Below are 13,376 nucleotides of genomic sequence, written 5' to 3' on the forward strand. Positions count from 1 at the left end.
ATATTCACGAGACAATAAATGTACTAAAAAAAATATCATAACCATACACATTTAAAACCGTCTTTCGCTCACTACTGAGAATTCGTACGAGAAACCTTTTTAAGCGGCCAAACCGGAACTTAATTAACGATTCTGTCTAATTTTTGGCACGAGAGAAAAAATATCAGCCTTTTGAAAAGATATGCCCCTTGAAAATTGAGCACGTCTGTTGTTCGAACATTTTATACCACCCGGACTACCCAAATCTATGCCCAAAACAATCAGAGTGATATATCAAACAAAACCCCTTTAAAACACGGAAGCCGGCAAAGTGATGTGTACAGAGACGCGGGCGTCTCACAACGTGACGAACTTTACGGAGCCCATATTTTGGCCATTTTTAAAAAGTTATGCAACGCTGGCGCTAGTGGACTTTGTGGAATTGTCATCTCATTTTTTTACCATCTAACGTTGTCCAACAAAAAATTTAGCGCTCTAGCTCACAAAACGCATTTTTCACAAATATCTTTTGTCGGGGTTCAAAATAATCGGCCATTTTGTTGGGAAAATTTTCGGTCAAATGTGACTATAGGAGTCGTGGTATGTAGCTTGCAACTTGTCTAACGTTGTACAAAACTAATTAGCGCTCTAGCTCACAACAAGATTTTACCGAAAAAATAGCCCTAACCCACGGAGACTTGATAAATCCGGCATTGTCAAATTGGCGCGGAACTTTGGGCGGGCAAAAAGTCTCGGCCATTATGAGAGGGGAGGTTCTCACACTTCATTTCTATAAAACGCCATCTATTGTCAGGCGATATTTTCCAAGACTTTTTTGCGCGTTGAAAAATCAATATAGCGATATAATAATAAAAACCACTTTTGTACCAGGCAGTGAGCCAAAGTTTTGTGGAACTGCAAATAACATGTTCAAAGAATTTTTACCGTTACCCAACTTTATGGCGGGTAATATAAATAACATACTCAGTACAGTTAATTCTACCAGTTACTGTGCTCTTCTTAAAACATCATTGATGTAAAAACAACCAGTTACATTGATGCTGGGTTGTGTCAGTACGGTTGTGCAAAAACATCGATATATCAATTATTTCAAACAAACAAAACAAGGATCCTAAATCGTTTTCTGATCTGAAATAGAGACGGTCAAAAGTTGGTGGATGTGTACATATTAAACGTTTTAAAAAAACAAAAAATGTTGTTTTTTTAAACCTTTCGCGTGGCATATTATCTTTGCCAGTTTTGACATACCTTCGCACCTGACTAATCCGCCATTTTGTCGTAGATCACATTCTTACGGACAATAAATGTTAGCAAACTATATCTAGTACCACCCGTAACTCTTAAATGCCGCTTTGGAACGGAAAAGGCGGAAACCTTTTCATTATTTATAAAGCGGCAAACCCCCGACTTAATAAGATTCTGTCATTATTTGGCGGGAAAATACTCAGGGAGGGAGCCAGTTTTTGAAAACAGATATGCCCCTGAAAAATTGGCCAGTGTTGTAGACTTTTTATATTTTGCCGATATGCACACATATCCGAGAAACATCAAGTGCCCCATGCAACACACCCCTTAGCCGGAACATGAGCTGAGCATCGGATCACAATTTGATGTTACAGTGACGCTATCTTATACGTGACGACACTTTCCATAGCCATATTTTGGCCATTTTATTTTTTAAAGTTATGCAAGAAACGCGGTACATTTGTGGAATTTGTCCATCATTTGATCTATCTACCATCTCGCTCGTTTGTTAATAACAATAAAATAATTAGCGCCTTCTAAGCGGTTACCCATACAAGCAATCTTTCACAAAAAAAATTCTTTTTTGTTCGGTATATAAATACAAAAAATTTTCGATACCATATTTTGAAATTGTCCAAATTAAAACCACCAATGGTTGAATTGTATTCCGTTGGTGCAGCTTGCAATTGATCTATCTTTGGTAACAATATAATGTATCTGCTCTAACTCCACAACAAGATTTACCGAAAAACGAAATACGCCCTAAAACACGGAACTTGATAAAATCAGTCCAAGAATGCGGGCAAAACTCTCGGCCATTATGGGAGGTTCCCCACTCCTATCATAAAAACGAGCCCATATTGTCAGGCATTTCTCCAGACTTTTGCGATTGAAAAAACAAAGGCGATATAATAAAAACCACTTTAGTTACCCGTAAGTGTCACAAGTTGAAAACACGTCAAAAACAAATGTTCAACACATCTTACATGTCAAACTTTAATGGGCGGGTAAAAAACACATCAGGTTAATTATACAGTTAAGTAGACATCTATAAAACCACCCTTTCTGTAGTACAAGCCACGTTTGTCCGGTTGTGCAGCAAAAATCGGTATCAATACTATCTTCTAAACCACAAGGATACAATCGGACTGAAGATTAGTACGGTCCAAAGATGTGTTGTAAATTAAACTCGTTATAAAAATAAACCTTTCGCGGGGTGGCATTTACTTTTGCCCTATTTAATAACTTCGAACCGTGAAAATCCGCCATTTTGTAGATCAATATTACGCGACAATAAATGTACAAAAATTATTCATAACTAATAAACTTTAAACCAAGGCATTGTCCCGGAAGTACGAAAACTTATATTACAAAGCGTGGCTACAAAACACCGACTAATGTAAGAATCTGTCCATATTTGGCGGGAAGGAAATACACCGTCCCTTTTGAAGAGATATGGGCCTTCCTGAAAGAATTGCCAGTGTGTAGTACGACTTTTATGCCCTGACCTACAAACTATACGCAAAACACATGTCAAACGATCATTGAATTTTTTACCATCTATCGTGATGGCCCAAATTTAAAATATAGCGCGACTAAGTGGCTCACATTTTTTCCCATTTTTCACACAAAATAAGCGCTTTGTCGCAATTTTCAAAAAATGTCTGGCCAAAATATCGGCCATTTTTGAAACTTCGCAAATGTGATTCGTGGTGCAGCTTGCAATTGTCTATCTTTGTACAAAAAATTAGCGCTCTAGCTCACAACAAGGATTTACCGAAAAAATAGACCTAACACGGAACTTGATAAATCGTGTCAATTTAGGCAGATGGGCAAAATCTCTGGCCATTATGGGAGGTTCCCACTTGCAGAAAAATCGTATCAATTATAAAAATCGTCCTGCAAAATTTCGAGGTCAAAGGTTGTGTTTCTATCATAATTGTCACTCATATCTGAGACAACGTAAACTTTCGACGAGGCATGGCTTACTCTTTACACATATTCTTGAATACTTCTCACACAATGGACCATACCACACTATACACACTGAAAATCCCGCCATTTCATCCCGTTATCATATTACGGGACAATATAAAATGTACCAAAAAACATAACCATAAACTATAAAACCGCTTAGTTACCGGAAGTTCGTGAAACCTTATTAAGCGGCAAAAAGCCGACTTATTTTTAAGATTCTGTCATTTTTGGCGGGAAAATAATACTCAGCCATTTTGAAAGATAATGCCCCATTTTGAAAATTGGCCCCTGAAAAATTGACTTTTATGTAGACTACAGACTATATGCAAAACATAGAAAACATCAGATGATATATATAAACCCCTTTAAACAGGAAGCCGGCAAAGTGATGTGCAGAGACGCGTCTCATACGTGACGAACTTTACGGAGCCATATTTTGGCCATTTTTAAAGTTATGCAACGCGGACTTTGTGGAATTGTCATCATTTTTTACCATCTATCGTTGTACAAAAAAATTAGCGCTCTAGCTCACAAAAGCAATTTTTCACAAAAAATCTTTGTCGGTCAAAATATCGGCCATTTTTTTGAAATTTTTCGCAAATGTTGAGCCCTAGGATAAAACGTGTGGCGGGCAGCTTGCAAATTGTCTATCTCGGCCATTTGTACAAAAAATTAGCGCTCTAGCTCACAACAAATTTTACCGAAAAAATACCCTAACACGGAACTTTTGAAAAACGTGTCAAAATTGGCGGGCAAAAATCTCGGCCACAGTTATGTGCATCTAAAAAACCACCATTATTATACAATATAACGTGTGTACGGTTGTGTAAAAAAAAATCAATAAAAAAAAAAATCATGGGAAAAAAAACGTCTGAAATTAACGGTCAAAAAAGTCAAAGTTGTGTTGTAAAAAGTTGTGTTGTTTTAAAAAATCGTTTTAATCGCGGGCATTTACTTTGCGCATTTTTTGAATTTACTTTTGCACCTGAAAAATCCGCACCTGAAAATGTAGCATTTTATATTTTATAATATACAAACAAAAAATTAAAAAAAATCGACTTATTAAGATTCTGTCATTTTTGGCATATTTGGCGGGCAGCCATTTTGAAAGATATGCCCCTGAAAAAATTGGCAGTGTTGTTTGATTTTTGCGATTGAAGCGATTAAAAAAAAAAAAAAAAAAAAAAAAAAAAAAACAAAAAAAAAAAATCGCCAAAATTTTTAAAAAAAAAAAAAAATTTTGAAAAAAAAAAAAAAAAAAAAAAAAAAATTTTAAAAAAAAAACCCACTTAAAAAAAAAACGCAATTGTTTTTTTTAAAAAAAAAAAAAAAAAAAAAAATAAAATTTTAAAAAAAAATTTTAAAAAAAAAAAAAAAAAAAAAAAAAAATGTTTCAAAAACCGTAACGGCAAAAAATAAAAAAAAAAAAACATTTAAAAAAAAATTGTAAAAAATTTTAAATAAAAAACAAAAAAATTAAAATATTAAATGTACGGGTTGTTTTTCAAAAAATTTCAAAAAAAAAAAAAATTTAAAAAAAAAAATTAAAAATTTGTCAAATTTTTTCCCATTTAAATTTTTGCCATTTTTTTGAAAGCAAAAAAAAAAATTGGCATTTTGATAGACTTTTTTTACGAAAAAAAAATGAAAAAAAAACGTCAAAAAAAAACAAAAAAATAAAAAAAAAAAAAAAAACATGTAAAAAATTTGGCCAAAATTGTGCAAAAAATTTTTCAAAAAAAAAAAAATTTTGTTTTCAAAAAAAAAAAAAAAAAAAAAAAAAAAGGTTATTTTTTTTTTTGTGCATTTTTTTGAAAAAAAAAAAAATGATGTATAAATTTTTTTTTAAAATGTAATAAAAATTATAAAAAAAAATGCAAAACACAAAAACGTGTTTAAAAAAAAAACCCTTGAAACAAAAGCCGTGCAAAAATGCAAAAAAATTAACAAAACGAAAAAAAATTTGTTTGGCATTTTTTAAAATTAAAAAAAAAATTTTTTTTTTTTTGCCAATCGTTTATAAAAATTTAAAAATTAGCGCTTATCAAAAAAAAAAATTTTTTAAAAAAAATGTAAAATATCGGCCAATTTTTTAAAAATTGCATTGGATTCGCTTTTTTTGGCATTTTGAATTTCATCTTTTACAAAAAAAAACATCTAGCTAAAAAATTTTACGCAAAAAAAAAAAAAAAAAATTATTAAAAAATTGATTAAAATTTTGAAAAAAAAAAAATTTCGGCAAAATGGGAGGTTCCCTTTAAAAAAATCAAAAAAAAAAATTTTTTCAGGCTTTTAAAAAAAAAAAAAAAAAAAAAATTTTTTTTAAACGGCATTAAAAAAAAAAAAAACACATTTTATGTGAACTTTTCTTGCATTTTGGCATTTGTAAATTGTAAAAAAAAAAAAAAAGCTCACAACAACATTTTTTTTTTAAAAAAAATTTTTTGAAAAAAATGCAAAAAAAACCCAAAAAATTTGGGCAATCAACTTTTGTGCATTTTTGCAAAAAACCATATGTCAAATTTTTAAAAATAAATGTTTGTAAAAAAAAAAAAATTTTGATATTTTTTTAAAAAATTTTACAAAAAAAAAAAAAAAAAAAAAAAAATCAAAAAAACCCTGTTTTTAAGGAAACAAAAAACTTTTGTTTTTTGATTTCATAATTTTTAAAAATGGATTTTTTTTTTTTGATTTTTTTTTCATTGAAAAAAAAATTTTTTTTGAAAATTAAACAATTTAACTTTTTTAAATTTTTTTTAAAAATACAAAAATTTTTTAAAAAAAAAACATTTTAAAAAAAATTTTTTTTTTTAAAAAATCATTTTTCATTTAAATTTTTACAAATTTGAAAAAATTGACTTTTTTTTTTTGCTGTGTACAAAAAAATTTTCTAGCTTTTAAAAGCATTTTTTTTTCAAAAAATTTTTTTGATTTTGCCAAAAAATTTTGGCCAAAAAAAAAATTGGAAAAAAATTGTTGAAAAAAAAATTTTTTTTTAAAAAAAATTTAAAAAAAAATTTAAAAACCTTTACAAAAAGGATTTTGGGATTGTTTTTTGGTGCTTTACGGAATCAATTTTTGCAATTTTTAAAAAAAATTTCTTTGTAAAATTGTCATCAAAAAAAATCGTTCTAGCGCTCTAAAAAAACAAAAGCATTTTTCAGATTTACCGAAAAAATAGCTTAGCTCACAACAAAATTTAAATTAAAAATAAACTTGAAAAAAAAAAAAAAAAATTGGCAAAAAAAATCATCAAAATTATTTCCCACTTCAAAAACCAAACAAAAAAAAAATTCATAAAATTTTTTTTTTTTTGCGATTGAAAAATTTAAAAAAAAAAAATATAAAAAAAAATTTGAAATTTGAAATAAAAAAAAAAACCACTTTTTGTAAAAAATTTTTAAAAAAAAAAAAATGTAAAAAAAAAAAAAAAAAAAAAAAAAAAAAAAAAAAAAAAAAAAAAAATAAAAAAGTTATGTGCATCATAAAAATGCACACATTATTTAGTGTAGTACATATGCACGTGTGTACGGTTGTGCAAAAAAATGATTTTGTTTTACAATTTTTTTTTTTAAAAAAAAAAATCAAAATCATTAAAATAAAAAAAAAAAAATATATTTGTAAAAAAAAAAAAAAAAAAAAAAATTAAAACCAAAAAATTTTCAAATTTTTTTTTTTTTTTTTTAAAATTGTATTTGACTTTAAAAACTTTAATCAATAAAAATAAAACAATTTTGAAATAAATTTTTAAATTAAAAAAATAAAATAAAAAAAATCCTTAAAGTGAAAATTGAAAATAAAGTTTTAAAAAAAAATCAAGTTTTCGTTTAAAATTTTTTGTACAAATCTAAAAACAAATGTCCTTCATTTAATCAAAAAAAAAATAAAAAATTAAAAAAAAATTTTTAAAAATAAAAAAAAAAAAAAAAAAAAATTTTTAGGTACAAAAAAAAAACAAATTTTTTTAAATTGAAAAACTTTAAAATTTAAAAAAAAAATTTAAAAAAATTACCTTTAAATTTTGTTAAAATTTTGGAAAAAAAAAATCAATTAAAATGAAAAAAAAAATAAAAAAATGCAAAAAAAAATGCAAAAAAAATTCTAAAAATAAAAAAACTACAAACATTAAAAAACGTGTAAATTGTTTTAAAAAAATTCTTCATTTGTATTTGAAAAAATTAAAAAAAAAATTTGTAATTTTTTATAAAAAAAAAAAAAAAAAGCAAAAAAAAAAAACCGAAAAATTTTCTGCAAAAAAAAATTAAATTAAAAAAAAAAAATTATTTTAAAATTTTTACGAATTTTTTTTGAAAAAAAAAACCAAAATTTTTTTTTGAAATGAAAAAATGTTTACAATTTTCTTCCGAGTCAAACTTTTAAAAAAAATTTTTTTGAAATTGGCCAACCGACAAATCAAGTTAAAAAATAAAAAACGAGTTCCAGGACTGGTTTGACGAAAATAATTAATGTAAAAAAAAAAAAAAAAAATCTTTAGATGGTTTAAAAAATAAAAAATAAAAAAAAAATGGCAAAACGCTTTAAATTTGAAAAAAAAAAAAAAAAAAAAAATTGTGTAAAAAAAAAAAAAAAATTTTCAAAAAATCAAAAAAAAATCTATTAAAAAAAAATGTTTAAAATTTTAAAAAAAAAAAATTTTTTAAATTTTGTCGTTAAAAAATAATTGTCAAAAAAAATTTTTTGAAAATTAAAATAAAAAAAAAATTTAAAATATAACGTTTTAAAAAAAATTTTTTTAAAAAAAATTTTTTAATTTTTTTTAAAATTTTTTAAAAATAAATTTTTTAAAAAATTTATTATAAAAAAAATTTTTAAAAAATTTTTTAAAACTAATTATTAAAAAAATGGTAAAAAAATAAAAAAAAAAAAACAAAAAAAAATCTTAAAAAACAAAATTTTTTTATAATTGTTATTGTTTTTACGGTTACAAAAAAAAAAAAAAAAAAAAAAAAAAAAAAAAAAAAAAAAAAAAAAAAAAAAAAAAAATTTTAATTGTTAAAATTGGGGGGTTTTTTTAAAAATAAAAATCATTTAAAATTTTTTTAAAAAAAAAACAAACTAAAAAAAAAATTTTGCCCCCAGCCCATTGGGCCTCAAAAAATTTTAAAAAAAAAAAAAAAAAAAATTTCCAATGTTATAAAAAAATTTTTAAATAAAAAAAAAATCAAAAAAAAATTTTCAATCCATTTTAAAAAAAAAACCTTTTCAAATTTGTAAATTTTTTAAAAAAATTTTAAAATTCAAAAAATCAAAAAAAAAATTATTTTGTAATGGAATTCCCTTTAAAAAAAAAAAAAAAAAAATTAAAAACTTTTTCAAGTCCGGATTTATTGAAAAAAAAAAAATTGGGATTGGTTTAGGAATGGGGGTAGGGATGTTGGAAAAAGGGGGGGGCAAATGAAAAATAAAAAAATTATTTACATGATACTTTATTTGGTCAGGAAAAAAAAAATATCGATCGTAAATTTTTTACCGATAAAACTTTTACAAAAAAAATAAAAAAAAAAAAAAAAATCTATATCGTGGAAATGTAGGCCATCAAAAAAATTGCTGGCAAAATCCTGATGATGTTTTACACTTTTATCTTTTTATGGTTGTCACTATTTTTAAGTTTGTCACTAATCTGATGGAAATTTTTTTGAGATAATTTACCAAAAAATTTTATTGCCATTCAAAAAAAAAAGCTTAAAAAGTCAAATCCTTACAAAAAAAAACCCCAAATTAGGCCAAAAAAAAAAAAAAAAAAATTAATAAAAAAAATTAAAATATGGGATTTGAAACGAACCTGTTGTTGTAAACATAAAATTCAATACATAAAACACATTTACAATTGTTAATGGACAAAAAAGGACGGACCTGGACCACAGATAAATAGTAATTAAGCTTGTAATTGTAACAACATTCTACATAATAAGAAATAGAATCATCTTTATAAATTGACCACATTACAAGTGATGATTAGAAACAAGGAGACTGACGAAAATATATAGAATGTAACAGAAAGGATATGTTCATCTAATCTAACTGTAATTACCAGAAAATGATAATTTAGTTTTTTTTACCTCAGAAGTAAAGTTACACTAATTAGATATATCCTACCTGTAATTATGAACTTTATATGTTTACCAAATTCTTTCTGAAAACTCAAATATCAGCCTCAAACATCAAGCCGCAGACAAACTGAAAAAAAAAGAGATGAACAGTGAATTGACAATGAAATTGATTTTTAGCAATTATCATATATTAATTACTGAAATGGTATTGATCAGTTTTTGTTTTATATTGAGTATAATATTTGGTAATCTCTCTGATCAGAAAGAAACAGAGGATATTGATATTTAATCAAGGGGAGACAATTCCAGACAGAAACAGATTCAACCTTAATAAAAATAATAGAAATAATTTAGTGTTGCATGGAGGGAACCTCCACAGCCCTTTTGTTTACAAATAAACAAAGGTGTTTGCATCTCAAGAAAAACATAGATAAAGTCTAAGGAAAAGTGTATTATGTAACCGTCACATCACAACGCGTTTTTGTCACACCTACCTGCTGATCTCAGTACATATAATAGGACAATGACAACCTGAACACTGTTTTGATTTTTAAGGTCATCTCACTTATCTGTGAATAAATTTTTATTAAGATGTATTCATCTTGCTAAACTTTTAGGTGCCAACTTGTGTAGAATTCCCCACCAAAAAATTGATCAAAATTTTCATTAACTTCATACCTTGATTATTTCCCCATGCCAGAAACGAATTTTAACCAAAAACAGAGAATATTGATATCAATTAAGGGGGAGACAATCTAAGACAATTCAACATGAAACATAAAGTACGCTCTTCATGGAATTCGTCTGTGTCCAGTCGTCATTCATCTTGGCTTTGAATGCCAACTGAAACTTAAAGATCTTCAATTCTTAATTCAGATATTCATTATAATGATTCTAACAGCAATGACTTCTGTCACATTATTTTTAACTGAATAATGTAATTTGATAATTGGACCACATCTTTGTGTCAAACATGTTCATTTCAACAAGTTTTCATTTTTCCCACCATTTTCACCTGTGCTTTGTTTATTGACATTCCTTCGTTAATGTCATTTTCACATTTCCTAACCCATTTCTCCTCATTAGCAAGATCTGACCTACCTCATTTTGGTAATCAAAGGATTCTTGTTCGTTATTTTTCCTTCCATCGAATTTTCCACTTCATTTGGCACTGGAAGGCAACTTTCAAGCCTTGACTTGTGGATTTTGGTCACAGGTGCCCCAATGGTAATCCAGGCGGGCTTTTTGTGATGACAGTTCCATTTTCTGATTGAGGACAAAGGTTCTACAAGCAATCGCACAGTCAATTCAATGCAGTTGTCCCCAACAGCACAGCACTACCCTTTAAAGTGTCTACGTTAACTATAAGTCGGAAAGGTTACCGATAATTAACGGGGACAAATTACCTATTTTCTGTCTTTCCGTCTAGAAAAGTAATCCCGCCCTATATCAGAACACTCTAGTATTGTACGTTTTATCCTTTTGGAGCGAGCGCCGCTGTTAGTGACAAAAAACTATGAAATTGATTGCGATTGTCATAAGAACCATTTTTCAATCAAATCCTGATGGTTGTCCACTATCCTGATGGATCAAAAGGCCCAGATGCTGGAGCTGTTATTTGGGTCAAAATAGTGAATATCATTAGTATGGTTTTGTAAACATAATGATTTAATAAATAAAAGACCACACAATACATTGTCTATTTTTTATAGTTAAATGTTCTACTTAAAAATGTGAAGTTATTTTTGTTTTATTTTCTTCTTAAATACTTCACTTTAACCTATCTTTCCTTTCCCAAATTGCTTTCTAGACCTAAATGCCAACTTAAATATTTGATGTATTTTTGAAAATGAAAAATATTCTTTTCTTGTAAAAGGAAAATTTGGATTTTAACCACTTATCTTCCAACCATCATAGAGTGGAAGTGGAATGATGATTATGGATTGGGATAGAATCGAGTGGTATAGGTGAGGGGGACAAAAAAAAATTAGAGACACGGACAATTTCACTGCAGTTTCTGTTTTCACAGATTCAATATAAGTTACTTTCTTTCCTTTGAGTAATTAAATAGTAAATTATAACCTGAACTAGAGGAGCCTTCTGTTTTCGAGTCATTATATGGTCACTATCAAGGATCGTTTGCCATCAGTTCAGTCTCTATCCCACTGGTGAGTTGTCAATAAATCTGTTCGGAAGAGCTTGCCATTGGGAGAAATAGTAGGAAAACAATCACAGCTACTGGTGGAAAAACATATCTGCTGATCTAACACCAGAGAGATTTACATTAGTTTATTGTAATACGTCACTCCTCGAATCAACATTTGCAGCTAACTATCAAATCCTCGTGTCCATTTTTTGAGATTATAATACACTAACAATAATATATATATAATGGACACAAAAAGGCAGCTGACAAAAGGCGCTTGACACCACAGATGAAAAGCGAATATGAACAGCGACTATCTGATGATAGTTTGCAAAACATGCACATTTGCAATAGAACTGAGAAATTAATTATACAATTTTGGTAATGGTCAGTTTTATAAGGAATCCTACATGCCTAATTAAGCTCTGCTAATTACTAACTATGGTCGCTATCATGGAACGTCTGTGCTATCGGGTGTCACTGTCGACTTTTCTTCATGGTATCGCTATCCTGAAAATATGATGAAATATCATTTGAAACAATTATTACATGCTGATTTTTTTTTATTTACATTTTTATTTACATTTTATTTACATTTTTATTTACATTTTATTTTACAATTTTTTATTTACATTTTTTATTTACATTTTTTTTTCATTTTTTTTTTTGTTTTTGATATTTTTTTTGGTTTTTTTGTTTGTTTTTTTTGTTTTTTTTTGTTTTTTTTCTTTTTTTCATAAAATTTTTTAAACCGTTGTAATACCCCAGAACATTTGAAGACTGGCAAAGGTTGGGGCCTTGGGGTCAGCCATTTTTAAAATATAAAACAGATGTACTCCTCGCACGTCAGGGGGGTATTTCATTCATCACACATTGACATTATAGACTTCTCTCTTTCTGTCTACTTCTTTCTTTCTTTCTTCATTCTTTCTCTCTTTCTTCTTTCATCTTTCTTTCTTCTTTCTTCTTTTTCTTCTTCATATATCTCTTTCTTCTTAAAAGCTTTCTTTTTCCTTCTTTCTTTCTTCTCTTACCCTCTTTCTTTTCTTTACTTCTTTCTTTCTCTTTCTTTCTATACAAAAGATATCCCCTCGCGCAGGGGTGCTTTACATTCATCACACATTGACATAAGAGACATTCTCTCTTTCTGTCTTTCTTTCTCTTTCTCTTCTTTCTTTCTTCTTTCTTCTCTCTTTCTTACTTTCCTCTTTCTCTCTTTCTTACTTTTTTTTCTCTCTTTCTTTCTTTCTCTCTCTTTCTTTCTATAAACACAGATGTCCCCTCACAGGGGGGGCTTTCAATTCAACACACATTGACATTAGAGACTTTCTCTCTTCTCTTCTTTCTTTCTTTCTCTTCTTTCTTTCCTCTTCTTTCTTCCTCTTTCTTTCTTTTCTTTCTTTCTTTCTTTCTTTCTTTCTTTCTGTTTTCTTTCTGTGTTTCTTTCTTCTTTCTTTCTCTTTCTTCTCTTTCTTTCTTTCTATCTTTCTTACTTTTTCTTTTCTTTTTCTTTCTTTCTTGTTTCTCCTTTCTTCTTTTCTTTTCACTTTCTCTCTTTCTTACTTTCTTTCTTTCTTTCTCATGTATTTAAATACATGCTGCACTTTTATACTTCCTTTCACTCCTTTTTTACATACAATTTAATTCTACAACTTCCGTCTCTTCCTGTCGTCCTGGATTTAGATGGCATGTGGTGGAATTGGGAGCTGAGCGAGGCGGGGCGGGACGGGTAATTATTTAAGGATATCACATTTCCTTAAATGGGGGGGAGCAGGGTGGGGCGGAGGAATACGGGGAATTATCTAAGGATATCACATTGCCTTAAATGGCGCGGGGGCAGGGTCAGGTGGGGAATGCCGGTAATTATCTAAGGATATCAAATTTCCTTAAATGGGGCGGGGCAGGATGGGGCGGGGAATGCCCTTAATTATCTAAGG

This window comes from Argopecten irradians, unplaced genomic scaffold, assembly GCF_041381155.1.
Source record: "Argopecten irradians isolate NY unplaced genomic scaffold, Ai_NY scaffold_0104, whole genome shotgun sequence".
In the NCBI taxonomy this organism is placed as follows: Eukaryota; Metazoa; Mollusca; class Bivalvia; order Pectinida; family Pectinidae; genus Argopecten; species Argopecten irradians.